Source organism: Choloepus didactylus, chromosome 1 (genome assembly GCF_015220235.1).
Source record: "Choloepus didactylus isolate mChoDid1 chromosome 1, mChoDid1.pri, whole genome shotgun sequence".
NCBI classification, from domain to species: Eukaryota; Metazoa; Chordata; class Mammalia; order Pilosa; family Megalonychidae; genus Choloepus; species Choloepus didactylus.
Window position 1 is genome coordinate 208667539 of NC_051307.1, and position 17561 is coordinate 208685099.

Here is a 17561-nt window from a genome sequence, read left to right on the forward strand (position 1 = left end):
CACCCTAGAGCTGAAGAGAAATCTGGAAAGGAGGGCCACAAAGCCCATGGGGTGCCCACCTGGACACCAAGCTCTCTCTGTACTCAGAACCAGGCACTGGGCACCAGGGGACAAGGAGGAGAAGGTTTGCATGGGGGTGGGAGTCTCACTGGAGAGGAAGAACACACAAAGAGCCTCAGAAAGAAATCTTTATTTGTTCAAATCAGCCCAGTGCCTTTAACAGCTCCCTCTCTACCCACAGGCAAAGCCACAGGCGCCCCATAAACTGACCCTTCCATTTGAGGCTGCAGGGCAACATCTCTTCCCTGCCCTAATGAACCCATGAGCTCCATCTCTCAGCTCACCAAATGACCTCCCTGGTTGACCCTGCAGTGCCCAGACTAAGTTTCTATGCCCTTGCCCATCATTAGAAGTTATCCCAGGAACATCCCTTGGGTTTCTTCCGGCCAGTGTCCAAGATTCCCCTTTGCGCCATTTCCCACAGTCAGAGCTTGCGCTCACATGGACTTCTGGACCCAAGCCAGGGTCTGATCCCGAACCTCAACCTCTTGCTTGCCTGGAATGTGGAAATCAGTCAAAGAACACGAGAGGCATTTCCATGATATAGGATACATATCAAGTGCCGAAGAGACATCCCATCATTGGGGCACCTGTTCAGCCTCCACCATGTAATACTCTGCTCTCTCCTCTTCCATTCTTGAGCTCTGAAAATCTGGCTCTACAAAACACCCAACTTTCAAACCTGACCTCTCTCTCTTGCACGTCCCTGGAAATTTAAGTCAACGTTTTCTTCTGGTAAGGCTTTCTTTCATTCTGAGTTGGTAGGGGTTTCTATTTACTGAAAGCTTGGGAGGTTATTCTGAGGGCCAGATTTATTTCTTGGTGTCCCCTCAATCACACTTGCTCTGTTCTTGAACATATAGAGACACTATTGGGGTGGAGTTAGGGTATCTACTTGGGTAAATTCTGGGACCCTCACGGCTCATTCTGGGATGCTGTTTACGTGAACCTTTGGGATATTAGTGAAGATAACATGGCATTTATACAGAGAATTCATAGATGTCTAATCCTACTTGCTTTCTTGCTTCATTCATTCATTCACTTACTCATTCATTCAAAAAGGCCCTGCACTGCACAACAAAACAGCAAAAAAAAAAAAGACAAAGTTCTTATGAAGCTCACAACATGGAGAAGCAAAGGAAGCAATCAACAAGTGAACAAAAAAAATGAACATGATCCTCTCAGATAGTAATGAGGCTATGAAGACCATAATGAATAGAGAGTGAAAGGTAGAACAGAAAGAGGGAAAGGGCTGGGGGTAGGTATCTTCTTTGCTTCCACAGAGAGCAAAACAAAGTGAATCAATACTTTTATCTGTAAGTTTAGCCTCCAAACCCAATGCAGAATACTAGTGAGTTAATCTGAGCTCTGGGAAAAATCCCTTCCCTAAACAGGGCTGGCCTAAACGGGCAAACTCCATTCCACTGGAAAAGCTAAACCCTGGTACTGATGTTAGCATTTCAATATGAGGAATTGAAGGTGCCAGCAACAAAGGACAGAGGAACTAAATGAGAGAGGGTGTGTGGGTGAGAATGACTGCATCAAGTCCCAGCATGCACACGTGGGAGATGGTGGAGGGTGGGAGAGTGCTTTCCCAACCAGCTCCAGGCCTAGACAGTGGCAACCACCAAGATCTCCCCCTAGACGCCAAGAGACATGGATCCCGATGGGAAGGGTGCTGACACGTAGTAAGTTTTGGAATTTGGGGCTGTTTTTAAGGTATTCCAGTTTGCATACTAATTTAGTTCATTATGGACTACACAGCCATATACCACAGAGGGTGGAAGTTGGAGCACAGTAGGTGGACACATGGGAAGTATAAAAATACTCAGGTAAAGGAGACTGAAAGGCGGTTAGGCTCAAACCTCTGTGGGCGTTACACAAGTCTGTGCCTCTAATGAAAATCATTGCTTTTGAACAAGTTCCTTAAATGAACTCTTCTTTGAAAATGCCAACCTACTTCTAGAGGGAGCTCAACGAGATTATGGCTGTGATGAACCCTTTAGAGATGGAAAACAGAGATTTACAAGGAATTCACTTAAAAACAACAGGTAGCAAGGCCATTTTAAGAAGAGGGTAACACTAAGGAACCTCAGAATCAAAAGAAAAATAAGGAATGTTGGAAACAGAAGGGAGTGCGTTTTGACATTAAGATGATCTAGGGTGGAGAGCAAGAAATCAAAGGATCTACTTATCCATATTAAGTTATAGTAATATCAATAATGAGAGCCTATGACATTTGTTTAGAATTTACTAGGTGCTATATACTATGCTAAGGGTTTAATACACATTAAATCATTTAATCCTCACATCACCCCTTAAAGAGAGGTACTATGATTTTCATGATTTTTCTGGAAGGGAAAACTGACTTTCAGATAATTTGAGTAACTCTTCCAAGATCACACAGCTGCTAATGGCACAGACATACCCAAACCCAGACTATCTGCCTGGCATTGGGGTTGCAGTAGGCAGTGACCCACCCAGTGGGATTTGGTGACCATTTATGTACGAATCACTGAGGGCCTATTAAATTGGAGATTCCCGGGTCCTGCCAGTCACAAAGAAACAAAGTCTGCATACAGAGCCCGGAAATCTGCATTACAAAGGCCCCCTGAGTGATTTTTAAACACATTCTGGTTTGAGAACTAGTCAGTTAGGGGTAGTGAGTAGACTGCATTAATTGGAACAGAGGGTTAGGTTAGTGACCACTAAGAATCCAGGTCAGCAAAGATATTCACAGAAACAAAATCAGCCTCCCAGAACTGATGAAGTGCAAGGCTGCCCTGGAATAGTGGTGAAAGTATTCCATTTACACAACACTGTTTATCTGGATGTAACTGTAGTAAACACAGTCTGTCTCTTTCTGCCTTCTCCAGTGACTGGACTTACGAGAGAGGACGGTGGAGAGCTGCTGCCAGTCAGGAGGGAGGGAGGAAAAGTAAGTGTGTGGGGAGAACCAACGTCTGTAGAAGAGCTCAGACTCCTCAGAATCGAGGTTCCAAAAGCAATGGCATTTAGTTTCCAAGAGCAGGAGAGAGAGGACTTGAGACCAGGCCAGGATCCCAGGAGGACTGACTTCAAAGGTGAGCCCCATTCCTCTCCTGCTCTGCTTCCCTGTGACGCCAAGCTAAATCAATCATACGCACGACGGTGTCCTCACTGACGGCAGAAAACAGCTTCGCTTCTCAGGAAGAGAGGCCCAGATACTTTCTGGGGTCCCGAAGACACGATCTGAGAAAGGCAAGCTACTGAAAGGGTCTTCCCAATTTCTAGCAGTTTCTTATTCCCAGGCTCTTGTGCAGGAGGGGTCTTGGCCCTGAAGCTACCTCCGTGAGTCCTGCACAATGTCCTTTGTGCCACCAGCTTCATCAAAGAACCAAGACCCTCCTCTGCCACTGCAGCCTGAAGGCAGGAGGTGGAACCGGGGGACAGGGAAGTGGGCTTTCATCCTCCCACGCAGGGGCCACCTTTGCTCTGCTTCCACCTGCCCGTCTGCTGGGCTGTGGACAGAACAGTGGGCCACTGTGGGGAAGGGGCCACACTGCCCGGCCCCCGCAGGTCAAGGTCTGTCCAGCTCCTGCTCACAGAGGCTCTGGGAAGGCGTGAACAGGCCCCAGGCCATGGCCCTTCGGACGATCAAAGGCTGAAGATGGAGAGCAAGCTGCCCCTCTGGAGGAGGAAGAAGCATAACTGCAGGCCTCACCCCACCCTTGAGCACTGGGTTTTTTTCCTGAGATCCCAAGTTGGGAGGGAACATCCCAATTTGAATGAGAGACACTTTGTAGGCTTGGCCAAGGGTAAACTTTTATATCTGAAGGAGGTGAAATTTGCCCCATTGCAGAGCTTTTCCAACCAGAGCACTTCAGTTTCACACCAACCCGTGGGCATACACCCCGCCCTCCTCCACCCCAGGCCTGCTCACACACCTGCCCTCGAGGAGCATACCCTTGACCCAGACCCAGGACTTGCTGGGAGGACCAAAACGGACATATTCAGGAGAACAGATATTCCTCCGTGGGGGAGGTACGTGCAGGTCACTATGCAGGGACAAGCCTTGGTGTGAACAACCACACATGGCTGAACAACTGGCCTGAAGAGGCTCCCAGCCGGCTACACTCCAGCTGTGATGCTCCAAAGGAGGCATATCCTGTGAGCGCTCCAGACTGCAACGCCAACACACCGCAGCCCATCATCAAACTCAGAGATTTCTCTACTTGGACTCAATTATTCTCTGATGAAGCCCTGACTTGCCAACAGACTCTTTTCAGATACAGCCTCCTCACTGTACAGGGTACGTTATGTCTCCCTTAAGAGGCTAAGTGAGTCCTTAAAAATTAGTGTGAGTGGAAGGGGAGATGAGAGAGAAAGAAGTGGGAAGGAAAAAAGGGAGGGAGTGGCAGGCAGAGAGTAATACAGAGAGAGATCAAGATTGAGGGAGAGGGAGAGAATGTGCAAGGGAGGGAGGCAAAGAGAAAAACAGGCACAAAGATAGAAAGATGGCCACTCATCACATCGACCTTCCCAGAAGTGGCCCACACACCATCAAACCCAGCACAGCAAAGCAAACAAAATCCCCCAGGCGTTTCCAAGGCAAGCAGCCCATGCAGTTACCAGAGAAACAAGGCTGCACACAGCAGTTAATCCTCTTCCCATAACACACCTGCAACTTTTCCACAGTGTGGGCTGTTTGGTTTTGCACCCCTATCCCCAACCCCAATGATTATTTTTTATTAATTTATTGGATCAATAAAAACTTTTCTTAGCTGATCCTAATGGCAACAGCAGCAATACAGTGTGAGGGAACTACTCTAGAAGAGGTTAGCCTAATGCCTGTTTTGTAGCATCTTTCCCATGGGGACAGGGACAGCAACATCATCCAGCAGGTCCACCCATTCAGGAGCGACCTTGACTTGTGTAAGATAAGGATAGGGGTCGGGGCATGTTCTGTGATTCTCTTGTCTGTAAAACATGAGGCCAAACTTCACAGTGACGGAAATGTGTGGATGGCCAGAGGAACACTGCTTCTTGCCTAAAGTGATGCATTTGAATAAAAAGCAGGAAAGGAGGCCAGCAGGGAGATGTGGCAGACATGGGCACTGGGCAGAGCTGGTGTGGGAGTATTGAGTTTGGAAACCCAGAAGGAAAGCAAAAGTTTTCATCAGCAAGGCTGGAGAGGAAAATTCAGCATGAAAAAATATATTCCTAGTGATAACCAGCTTATGAGTTTTGCCATGGCTGTAAGGAACAGAAATATTCCCTGTAGAGGAGGAAAGTGTCAGATAAGACTACAGAACTGCCATGTCTACCTATAAATGTCTTGAAGACGGCTGAGTTACCTATACAGCTGAACTCCTTCCTTCCACACATATATTCTATCAACTACCAGTCACTGAAGGTATTAGGGATACAATAAGACAGACAGACATGGAAGCTCCCTTCTTAAAAGCATTTACCCATATCTCTAAATTTTAAACAATTTCCTACATACAGTTCACGTGCATAATAGAAACCACCATAGTTTGTCTTCAGTCCAGGGGCTACTGAATAAGCAAGTTAACAAGCAATGACACTAGTGAAAGGAATTGCCTCTCCGGTATAGACTTCTTTCATAAACGACTTTGGATAGATACATTCATAAGATTAAAAGGAAAGTTTAGAAGAGGGAGTATTGGAAAAGAGTCAAAAACGCAGTGTGATAAGCACTAAGATAATTTTAATGAAAAGTAAAGAGGAATTGGGAGCATGAGGAAGGGGTCACTTGCACGGGAGTCTGAGACAATGATGGGAAGTGAATGCTTCCTATAGGAAGAGACACACATCTTAGTCCTAAAGGATGAGTTGGGTTTAAGGGGATCAGGTGGTTTGGAGATAGAAGAGACTGTTCCAAGTAAAGAGGGAATAAATACATTCAAAGCCTCAGAGGTTGGGGAGAACATGGTATGTTGGTGGCACTGTAATAAGTTCAACAAAGGGGAGAAGAGTTTACAAGTGGGAGGTGAAAACAGGACATGTTTGAAGGACACTGCCAGCCATCCTATGGTGTCAAGATCTGGTCCAGAGAGAAGGAAACTATGCTCCTAGCTTCCCTGTGGAGATGGTAGCAGGGGAAATTCCAACTGGGCTGTGTGACTGGCCCTAGAGAGGAGCTTACAAAGCTAGAGGGAAGGTGGAATTCCCTAAAATCTTGGTCTCCTCTAGTCTTTCCTCATTGGCTCTCAAGAGACAGAAACTCCAGGCCAAAGGAAAACTGACCAATTGCTGTGAGATCACTGGCATTTTTTCCATTATATTTTTTGGTATTATTGTGGGAGAAGGATAGGGCTTATGTAGGAGAGGAAAACTGGGCCCCTGAAAACTCCATTTGGAAGCCATCATGTAACAATGTGGAATATGGGATAGGTATGGTCTGAAGATGTGCTGTATCAATTGACTGACGGGAGCAGCTCTTTTTGAGCTCTATTCAGTCCCACATTTGGAGGTAACGAGAGGCGGCAATGCTCAGGTTTATTTATGCCTTGACAGTAGATTTCTTATTTCCTTCTTTCCTACTCCCTCTACTGACTCAGATCCAGACTTTATCGACTTAGCAGAAGAACACGGAGGTGAGTAAAGGTCAGCTTAAAAGCATGGCCTCACCATTAACAAGCCATGGGCCATGCATGAGACACTCTAGCCCACAATATCTGGAACTCAAAATAGCTGAACTGCAACCCCAGGTATGTGACCCTGGGTCATTTACCCACATTTCTAAGCAACTTATCTGTGCATTATGATTGTTCTGCTTCAAAGGGATAAGGGGAGGGTTAAATTTGATAATGCATGGGAAGTGCTTAGCAGTGCCCAACACAGTCAACACTCAATAAATGACAGTTGATATGGAATGTAATAAAACCACTATAATTTCTATTATCTGTACTAAGTGCTGTATTAAAACCTTCAAGTCTTCCTAAGGCTGGGGAGATGCACATTTACTAATAAATAGATGCTTGGCTGCACAGGCAAATGCTGATGTGAACCACCAAACATTTTGCCTACATGATGCCAACAGAACTCACAAAGCCACTGAAAACCACATGCCAGTCAAATCAGCAATCAACTCCATCGGGAAGGGGGGGTGGTTCCAAGCACTGAGTTAATTTTTCACTTTCCAAATGGAGATGGCGGTATTAGGGTGAAATGTGTGATAGCAAGAGTTGTGTGAAGTGGTAAAACATGCAATATGTCTTTTCATAAATCCCGGGCAACCACACACTGTAATGATGGCAGAATAAAACAGAGCCACAGGGGAGTCAGGGGAGTTGCCTCCCCCCACCCCCAAAAAACAGTGAAAACGTAAAGCTCTTTCCACACACTTCAGCACCCAGTGAGAACTTTATGGTGTCGGGAATCCCACATATTACGTGTATCAAGAAACAAGAATAAAGAAAGGTCTTTTAAAGGCTTTTGCTTCCTGAGTGTTTATGATGTCATGCAAATTAGAGCTGCTGAGAAATGAAAATGATCGAGGGGCCCCCCTAAAAAGCAGGGGGAACAGCACAGAGACAAAGGCTGTCCAAAATGCCACTAGAGGGAAGGTGATTTTTATGCAGTCCAGGTTTTAATGCATATGGCCACCTATGGTTTTCATGTATACCTTTACCAGATCGGGATTATGCCATGCATACCATTTTGTGTCTTGCCTTTTCTACTTAAAAGTATATTTTGGAAAGCCTCACATATCAATAAATGCACAAGTATCTCCTTATTTTAGAGCTACATAGGGTTTCATTGTAAGGTGCAAATACCTTTTGCCTAAATGTAAGTCATTACCTATTGTTTAAAGGCTCTTTAAAGCAAAACCCTTTAAAAGTCACATCTTTATTCTTATTTCATGACACACATAATATATGGGATTCCCAGCACCATAATTACGCAGCAGAAATGAACAACTCCAAAACCCTGGTGGCTTATAACAGCCACGGGTAGGCCCCCATCAAAGTTTATGACATTTGGCCAATCTGCTCTCAGTGACATTATATACCAATATACAATCCCAACGGGGATGTAGGAAATCCATCCATTTCCCCTCCATTACTATGCTTTAGGGAAGAGCAGCACAAGGGTAGATCGATAAAAAGCATGGCCTTGGCAGAGACATTTTGTTGATGCTCCCCGCTCCTTACCCTCAGCTCTGTGTTCCTGTCTTTTTCCCACCCAAAGAATGCCAAACATGTTTAAAGAAAGGCTCTATGCAGCAACCAGCTTGATTATTAATTGTGTTGTATCATGTTGTTTCCAGACCCTTGGGTTCAAGAAAGATAATTCCCAGGAGGACTGGCCTCCAAGAAAAATGCAGTCTCCAAAACCAACCTCCCCACCATGCAAATATGTACCTCTTGTAGCCAGCAAGAATTTTATTTTCATAACTTTGTCATTAGCACTATACAAAACCATGAGTGGGGAAGATGAAGGGGAACATGAGGGAGCAACAGATGACAAAGAGAACATTCCTCAGAAATAAACTCCTTCTCCAAGGAAACTGCCCCGGTTCTGAGAAGGGTGACTCTCGGCCTCATTTGGCCTGCATATGACCAGGGGATGAGGCAAAATGCAGTTCCTAGGCTACTGATGAGCCATAAGAAAATAATTTCAGCAACGGATAAACATCTATTCACACAAGCACTTAGAATGTCCCCACATCAGTGACATTCTCTGGAACCAGAAAGACACAGGCTCGTATTGCCCAGTGGTTGTGCAACTAACGCGCTTCCACTGTGTTTCTTCCAATCGCTGCCAAAGCTCCCCTGATTGAGAGAGACAGGACACCTGCTACCTATGACCTGTGTCCACCCTCACTCATGGTGGCCTTCACCATCCCCTTCAGCCACAGTGCATGGGTTTGAGCCTCAATTTACCAGGGGCGCAGGAACAGACAGAAAAACCAGGGTTCTGACGGAAAAGTTTTGGTAATAGATGGTGGTGATGGTAGCACAACATTGTAAAACAAAACAAAAAACAAAAACTAGGGTTCCAATCCCAGCTGCCCTGCTTCCTGATGGAGTGAACTCAGATGATTTATTTTTTCTGAATCATACTCTGTAAAGCAAGGATGATGGCAACTCTCCTGTTGTTATGCAGATAAGATGAGGTTATGGATATAAAGTACATATAGTACCTGACATGAAGCAAAGCACTGAATAATTGCTAAGTATTGCCATGTCTTGCTTTCTATATCCACTACCTCTACTCTAAACCTGGCTTCATCACCTCAACCCAAAATTAGTGCAGTGGACTCCTACCTTCTCTCACCCCTGCTTCCACAGGGCACACACAGTGGAGAGATCTGCTAGTCACTCGGTTTTATTTCGGAAGCCCATCTAGCCTACTGGTGAAAGTTCTGGCATCTGACAGTCCCGACTTGGAGTCCTGGCTCCCCAGTTGTTTTCATACTTAAAACTCATCAGCCAATCAGTTTCCTCATTATAAAGTAGGAAAAATAAGAACTACCCCATTTATAAAACTTGAGTTTGCATAAAATCCATCTGGGAATCTTATTTAAATGAAGAATCTTATACCACCACCCCCACATTCAGAAAGATAGGGCCTAGATGACTATATTTGTAACCAACCTTCTATGTGTAGCACTTCTATTTTGAGAAGTCTACTATGAAAATGGAATTAGACACTTCCTGTCAAAGGCTGAGCCCAGTGCCCATATAGTAGTTGCTTTTACTGTTTTTAATAGCATTCAACAGATCTTTGGAGGAATCAGAAAATCTTTTGAACCCCTACTATGCATACACTACACACTGTGGTAGGTATTAGGATCCATCAGTGACCCAGACAGATGCAGTCCTGCCTTTGAGTCCAGGAGGACAGACGAACATTAAACAAGTATTCTAAGTATCACGAAAAAAGAAACACAGGGTGCTCCAAGTCATTAGGAAAATGGTTGAGACATTATTCCCCCACAAAAGCCTCTTTATGCCTGCAGGTTGTCTAAAACCCACTTCCTGAAGCCTGCAGGCAAAGGTATGCTGGAGCTGGCAGATACCAGCTAGACAGCGCCAACTGTTAAATAGTAAAGAATTTTGTTATCTGTGTGATTTCACATCAGAAACTTGATATTGTCCATGTTGGGAGTATTTAAACCACTAAAATCCACAAAACCACACATCAGGGCTCTCCTGCGAAACAGGTTGAACAGTGCTCCCCCAAAACTCATATCCACCCAGAAGTTCAGAATGTAACCTAATTTGGAAACAGGGTCTCGATAGATGTAATTAGTTAAGATGAGATCATACTGGATTAGGATGGGCCCTAAATCCAATATGACTGGTGCCCTTATAAGGAGAGGAGAGAATACACACACAGAGAAGATGGCCATGTGAAGATGTGGGCACAAATTTGAGCAATACAGACACAAGTCAAGATACACCAGGGATGGCCAGCAATCACCAGAAACTAGAAGAGGAAAGCAAGTATTCTTCTCTAGAGCCTTCCGAAGGGGCATGGTCCCACCATCACCTGATTTCAGACTTCTGGCCCCCAGATAGTGAGAGAATAAATTTTTGTTGTTTAAAACCATCCAGTTTCATATAGTAATATGTTTTGGCAGCCCTGGGAAACGTAACATCCCCCCACCCCCAACCCAAAAGCCAAATGTTGAACAAGTACCAGCACACCACTGCACATGGGTCACCTCCCCACCCCTCCTCTGTTCTCTGCATTCTTCCCCCAGTACTTGGACTGGTTTGACCCCTGCCCCCACCTCCAAATCCAACTGACTGTCCCAGAAACACCCAGATGAGATCTCAGGCCGCGTTTAGACATTTTCCCTGGGAGAGTGGTTGGATGCCTGGTCACCAATACTACTGGCAAGGACACTCATCTTCATAATGACTTCCATTTGCTGGGCACACCCTGGACCTACTGGTGGACAAAGGAGGGACGTTTACCTTAGGAAACAACGACATCTGATGAAATTTTTCTCGTCATCTCTCTAAAAGGTTGCCCACCCAACTCCTTGCTCCTTTGTGTCACAGTGGAAGAACAGACTATTTCTAAAAGCCCCTTGGACAGGGGCAGGGGCATTTAGGTGATGTCACCAGCCAAGCATCTCCCTGTGGGGATGGAGGAGCCGGCCAGCCCCCTAGGTCCCTGCAGGAGGTGAGGTCCCCTCATCAGATCACTGGTTGGCCTCATTATGGGAAATTCTTTTCTCTTGTTCAGAACATTCTCTCCTTCCCACATTCTCTCCGATAGAGACTCGAAGAGAAATGCCAGGCCATAGAATTTAAACAGAAGGTTCTTCAACAATTTATCTCACACTTCAGCAACTTTGCAGTTTATATTTGTAAACCTCACTTATTTACTTGTCCTGTTTTCGTTAAAGTAAACTCATTTAGAGCCACCACATAAAAGGGATTTGTTTACCCGGCCTCTGCTTTCAGTTTAGATTCCTGGTTTAGTCTATTAAAATGAGCCCAGTTTTATTCTCCCAAAGAATAAGAAAACTCTAAATAAAGTTCTAAACTTTTTCAGACATGGATAACAGGCCCAAGATTCTGTACAAAAGGCTCAGAATGGCAAGAAAAGGGTGGAGAGACCAAGAAGGAATTTGTGAGAGATCCAGGCCTGGAGTCGTCTGCAGATCAGGTTTGCCCTTGGTTCTCAAGTTTGGAGTTCAGGGCTTGCCCAAGCTTTCTGGCGTGGAAGCCATGTCGAGATTCCCTCAGGACAGAGCTGGAGCTTGTGACTCATGCTGGCTCAGTGGGATTTAAAGAAGGGTTCCCAGAATCTCACCTCCACCCTGTTACCTTATGCCCACTGTCCTTCAGAGACCACCACATCACACACTCAGTGGACATCTTCCCACCCACATGTCACACAGTAGCTGGCTAATAAGGTTGGCCTACAAAAAAGTGGAAAGAAGCTGACTGGCATCCTACCACCTGCTTCCATGTCCCTCGGAATGTGTGTGTGTGCACGTGTGTCTGTGTGTGTTTGGGGGGACTGGTTTCTGGAGCAGTGGGGGCAGAAATCATTGCCGTGGGAATTGACCATTGATATGTGTGGACAACTGCAGTGATGCTCATTCATTTTTCTCTTTTCCTCTTTCTGCATTCAATTTTCTGGGTGTTGAGAAGACAAGCCCCTTCCTAGCAAGAGGTCAAAGAAGAAGAGAGTCAAGAACCATGAGGACTTACTGATGTACTCATTTTAAATATTTGAGTCTCCCCTGTGGATTCTTTAGGACCTCCTCTCCCAAATACCATTCCTTCTGTTTCCCAAGCATGGCTAAGTGCAACTCATCAATGAGAGCCTCTGTGCCAGGAGATTCGAAAGGTGCTACCCCGTAAGCCGGCCCTCAAGGGGAAGGGAAAGAACTCATGGGGCAATAATCATTAGGAGAATTATGAAAATATGATACAACTGTTCTGTGGAATATTATATGACAGTTAAAAATAACTAGAAACATGAATGCACTGAAAGGGAACAGTCACTAGGACATATTATTCAGTTAAAAAGCATATGTGCAGTACAATGTCATTTATGTTTAAAAAAAAAAAGCACCTCAATCCCAAGGGCATTGTGCTGAGTGAAAAAAGCCAATTTCAAAAGGTCAAATACTATTGATTCAATTTATATAATATTAAATGTCAAAACAACAAAATTATGGAGATGGAGAACAGATCACAGTGGAGGGGACTGGGGAGCTTTGACTATAAAGAGGTAGGTGATGGAAAAATTAGAATAATTTGTTGATGGAATAATTCTGCACCTTGATTATGGTTGTAGTTATACAAATCTACACTTGTGATGAAACGCCATAGAACTATATACACATTTTACTAATGTCAATTTCCTGGTTTTGATTTTGTAGTATTTTTGTAAGATGTAACCACTGGGGGAAGCTGGGTTGAAAAGTACCTGGGACCTCTCAGTGCTATTTTTGCAGTTTCCTATGAATCTTTAATTATTTCAAAATAAAAAGGTAAAAAACCTCAAAATAATACTATATATTTCTACAGGTACATGTGTACATAGATTTAAACAACCATACAAAAAACTGAAAGGATATATGCCATATTGATTGTTATTTTCACTTTGCCAGAAGAGGAGTGTTTGGATTGGGAGTTGGTCAGAAGGTGCTCAGCCTTATCTGTAATATTAGAATATTTTTCTAACAGAAATGCACTTGGGTATTTTTGTGTGATTAAAAAATAGGTATTAACTTCATTTTGCCAGCCAGGATCAACAAGTATTGCCTGAGCACTTACTATGTGCCAAATACTGTGGCTGTAGCAGGGAAGAGGCAACCACAGTCCCCATCCTCAGGAAGGATGTTCATCCATGCAAACAGTCGTGCGATGGGTGGCCAGGCCAAGAAGCATCGTGAGCCACGAAAACGTGGAGCAGGAGACCTCACATTCACCTCTGTGGGCTCCAAGCCATCCTGCACCCAGTGGCCACTTGCTCGCTCACTCATCAAATGTTTTCCATGCTCCCTGCACTCAGACTACTGGAAGAGCCTGTGGAGATGGAGATGAACAAGGCGGGCTTCCTGCCTCAGCTGACGGAAGAGACAGACCAATAATAATCTAAGCTACGTATTTGTCATGGAGTGAGGCTTCTAAAAGAAGAGAGGAAAACAAACTGAACCTCAGGGACTTGGAGGAATGTAGAGAAATGAGGGAAGAGAACAAGACAGTCATGTACAGAAGCCGGCCTGGAAGGGTTCTGGAGAGCCAATTGTTAACACTTCAGGAATTCTGTGAACCAATTGTTAAACATAGTCTATATTTGAAATTAAATTTTATAAAGTTACAATTAATTTATATTAAAAGCAAACATAATAAATACTCAAAATTATCATTCCTAATGATTTTACTACATTTCACTATTATCTATAGTCGAGGTTATTTAGGTACTTTATGTCTATATAAGTGGAAATACTTACAATGGTGTGCTACTGCACATCTCTTCCCAACTCTGTTCAGTGACATCGTGTTGGCAGCCTGAGATCAGTTATGGTTGGAGTATTTACACCATAGAAACCAGCAAATGCCACAAGCCAAGGGTGCCTCCCTGACATGGGAAGTTGGTTGTTAAACCAGCACACCACTGGTAGGCTTCAGATCTTCCCCTTCAGTGCTCACCCCAGGGCCATAAACACAGCAGATGCTCAAAATCTGCTTAATGGGCAGGAAATAAGCAAGACACAACATCATATACTTCCCACATTCTCCTGATGGCTCCAAACAATACCTTGTGTCTTGCAAGTGATAACCTTTCATTCTTCACCTTTACATCAACCCCTTGCCCCCTTCTCCAAAGACACAACTCCTCTAAGGCCCTAAAACAGACCTCTCACAATTTAATACATACATTACCAACCATGGCCTGCCAACATGACCATACAGAAAGGTCATTAAAGAGGATATACCAGAGGAAATAAGCATATGAATTTGTTCAACATCATTCATTAGCCATTAGGGAAATGGAAATTTAAACCACAATGCAATATCACTACACACCTATCAGAACGGCTAAAATAAAAACAAAAATGACAACAGTAATGCTGGCAAAGATGTGGAGAAATTGGCTCAATCATACATTGATCATGGAACTGTGAAATGGAACAGCCATTCTGTACATTTTGGTAGTTGCTTATAAAACTAAATATGCAAATACCCTATGACTCAGCATTTGTACTCTTGGGCACTGGTCTCAAAGAAATGAAAACTTACATTTTCTTTAATGCACAAAAACCTGTGCACTAATGTCTATAGCAGCTTTATTCATAGTAGTTAAAACTGGAAATGACCCAGATGTCCTTCAATGGGTGAATGGTTAAACAAACTGTGACAAATTCATACCATGGCATACTACTCAGCAATTAAAAAAGGAATGAACTATTGATACACACAACAACTGGGTTGAATCTCAAAGGAATTATGCTGAGTGAAGAAAGACAATCCCAAAAAGTTACATGTTGTAGGATCCATTTATTCTTGAGTGACAGACTATAGAAATGGAGAACAGATTATATGCTGACAGAGGCTAGGGACAGGGTGGGGAAGGGAGGTAGATGAGGCTATAAAAGGGTAACTTGAGGAATCCTTTTGGTGATGGAAAAGTTCTGCACCTTCCCCGTATTAAGGCCAAAATCCTGGTTGTGACATTGTACTATAGTTCTGTAAGACATTGCCACTGGGGGATAGATATGGAGAAGAGGATACATGGGATTCCCCTGTATTATTTCTTATAACTACATGTTAATCTACAATTATCTCATAATATTTAGTTAAAAAAAAAATGCCCTAGTACCTGCAGTGGGGAAGCCAGGAAGAAGAACCTAGAAGGACAGGTGTGGAGAATAAGCCTAAAACAGGCAGACCCCCAGATCCTCTCTCCTTCCTTAGGCAGGTAGGCGACAGGAGGTCGGCCCATTTGAGAACAAGGGCCACAAGCAGGAGGTGAGGGCAGGGTGAAGTTCCACACCAAAAACAAGGGGACACATTCACAGACTGCCTTCTGACTGATGAGCTGCCCAGCCCTGCCTCCTGGCTGGTCCCTAAATGCCGGTAACAGACGTATCCCTCCTTGGTTGGTGACTGGAGGATTCTTTTCTAGGTTAAACTTTTGGGGTCTCCTGTAAAATGGCCACTTTGCCTCCTGATCTCCCTCAAAGAAAGCCCACCAGGCACCAAGTCCCACCCAGGCTTGCAGCACTTCCATTCAGCATTTTAAATTTTACTCTTAAATATGAATGGATAATGAAGATCAAACATTTGAGAACAGCTTCTAAAATCTTGCTACTCAAAGTATGTATGCAAGACCAGATGCATGGACTCACCTGGGAAATTCTGAGGAATGCAGAGTTTCTGACTCCACCCAGGCTTGCTGACTCAGAATCTGCATTTTAACAAGGCCTCTAGGTGATTCATATGCACATTCAAACTTGAGAAGCACTGGTCTACTATGAAAAAACAGAAATGAAGTTAAATAAAGAGGGAAAACTCCTCCGAGAAAATAGAAACAATGTAAGGAGTAGGTAAAACTTCAGAAGATACTCTAATTAATATGTTCAAAAGGAAAAAGAAAGATTTTGCATCTATAAAAAAAGAACAGGGAATATTCAGAGGCCATGAAAATATACTCAGAAAAGAAAAAAATAAAAGAAACAGAATTCAAGGGAATGGTTGGAAGAATATGATGAGAAAAAATTCCCAGAAAGGAGGATGGGGAAGCAAACAGATGGAAAATACAAGATAAACAGGAGGATTCGTCTAGCATATGTGACATCTGGAAATTTAAGAGTTACACAAAAAGAGGGAGCATAGAAACAAAAGGAAGAAAATTACGAAAGATAAATCCCAGAATTGAATGGCATCAGTTTGCAGATTGAAAAGATCCATCAACCGACCAACACAAGAAAAAAAAAAAAAAAAAAAGAATCATACTAAGATGAAGGGAAGGTCCTAACAGCTTTCAGAGAGAAATAGCTCAGATTATAACGAAGAGGCAAACAGAACAGCAAATACTAATAGAATACCAACAGATTTATTTCTACCAGAATTATGAAGTCAGACCAGGAAAAAAAAAAGATGTTTCTTAAACTCTCTGAGCCCCAGTTTCATCATCAGTAAATTGGTGATAAAAGGGTAAAGAGTGGGTTAAGGGAAAATATGTTTATAAAGTGGCAAGCAATGTGGGAAGTGTCTACTAATGCAATAAATGGGGAGTTACTCTAGTTACCAACGAAAGCCCATCTATGCCAGGATAGAGCTTCCAAAGCTGTCTGTTCCCCCTCAGGTATAAACCAGAACAGCTCAGAAACCTCCTCCTTGATGGAAATAGAAGGTACATCTCCAAAGATTTCAGTCCTGCCCACCCATGTAAGGAGTCACCCGAGGTTGAACGCAGGTGAAAAAACCCAATTGCACAATCCTGCCTCATTCCTCAGCTGTCTCAGGAGCCCAGTCCTTCAGGGAGCAGTTACCGGGAAGGCCTGTTAGGGCTCCAGAGCCCTGAGCCGTCCCACGCAAATCACGGGGCGAGCGGACACAGAGGCCTCCACCTTGGCAGGACCAGCAGCCTGCAGTGGGTTGAACAGCAGCCCCCAAAAGATATGTTCAGGCCTGAACCCCAAGCACTTGGAGTGCGACCTTATCTGGAAACATGTTAGGATCCTGGGATGAAATCATCCAAGAGGAAGGCCATGAGAAGACAGAGGCAGAGAGTGGAGGGATGCAACTATAAGCCGTAGAATGCCGGGGGTTGCTGACCCCGCCGGAAGCTGCAAGAGAAGCACAGAACAGATTCTCCCTCAGAGCCTCCCGAGGAAACCAACAATACTGACACCTTGATTTCAGACTTCCGGCCTCCAGAACTGTGAGAGAATCAATTTCTGCTGTTCGAAGAAAACACTTCGTGGGCATTTGTTATAGCGGCCCTAAGAAACTAATACACACCCCCTTCAAAAATTCCTGCCCTCACAATGGCCTCCACATCAG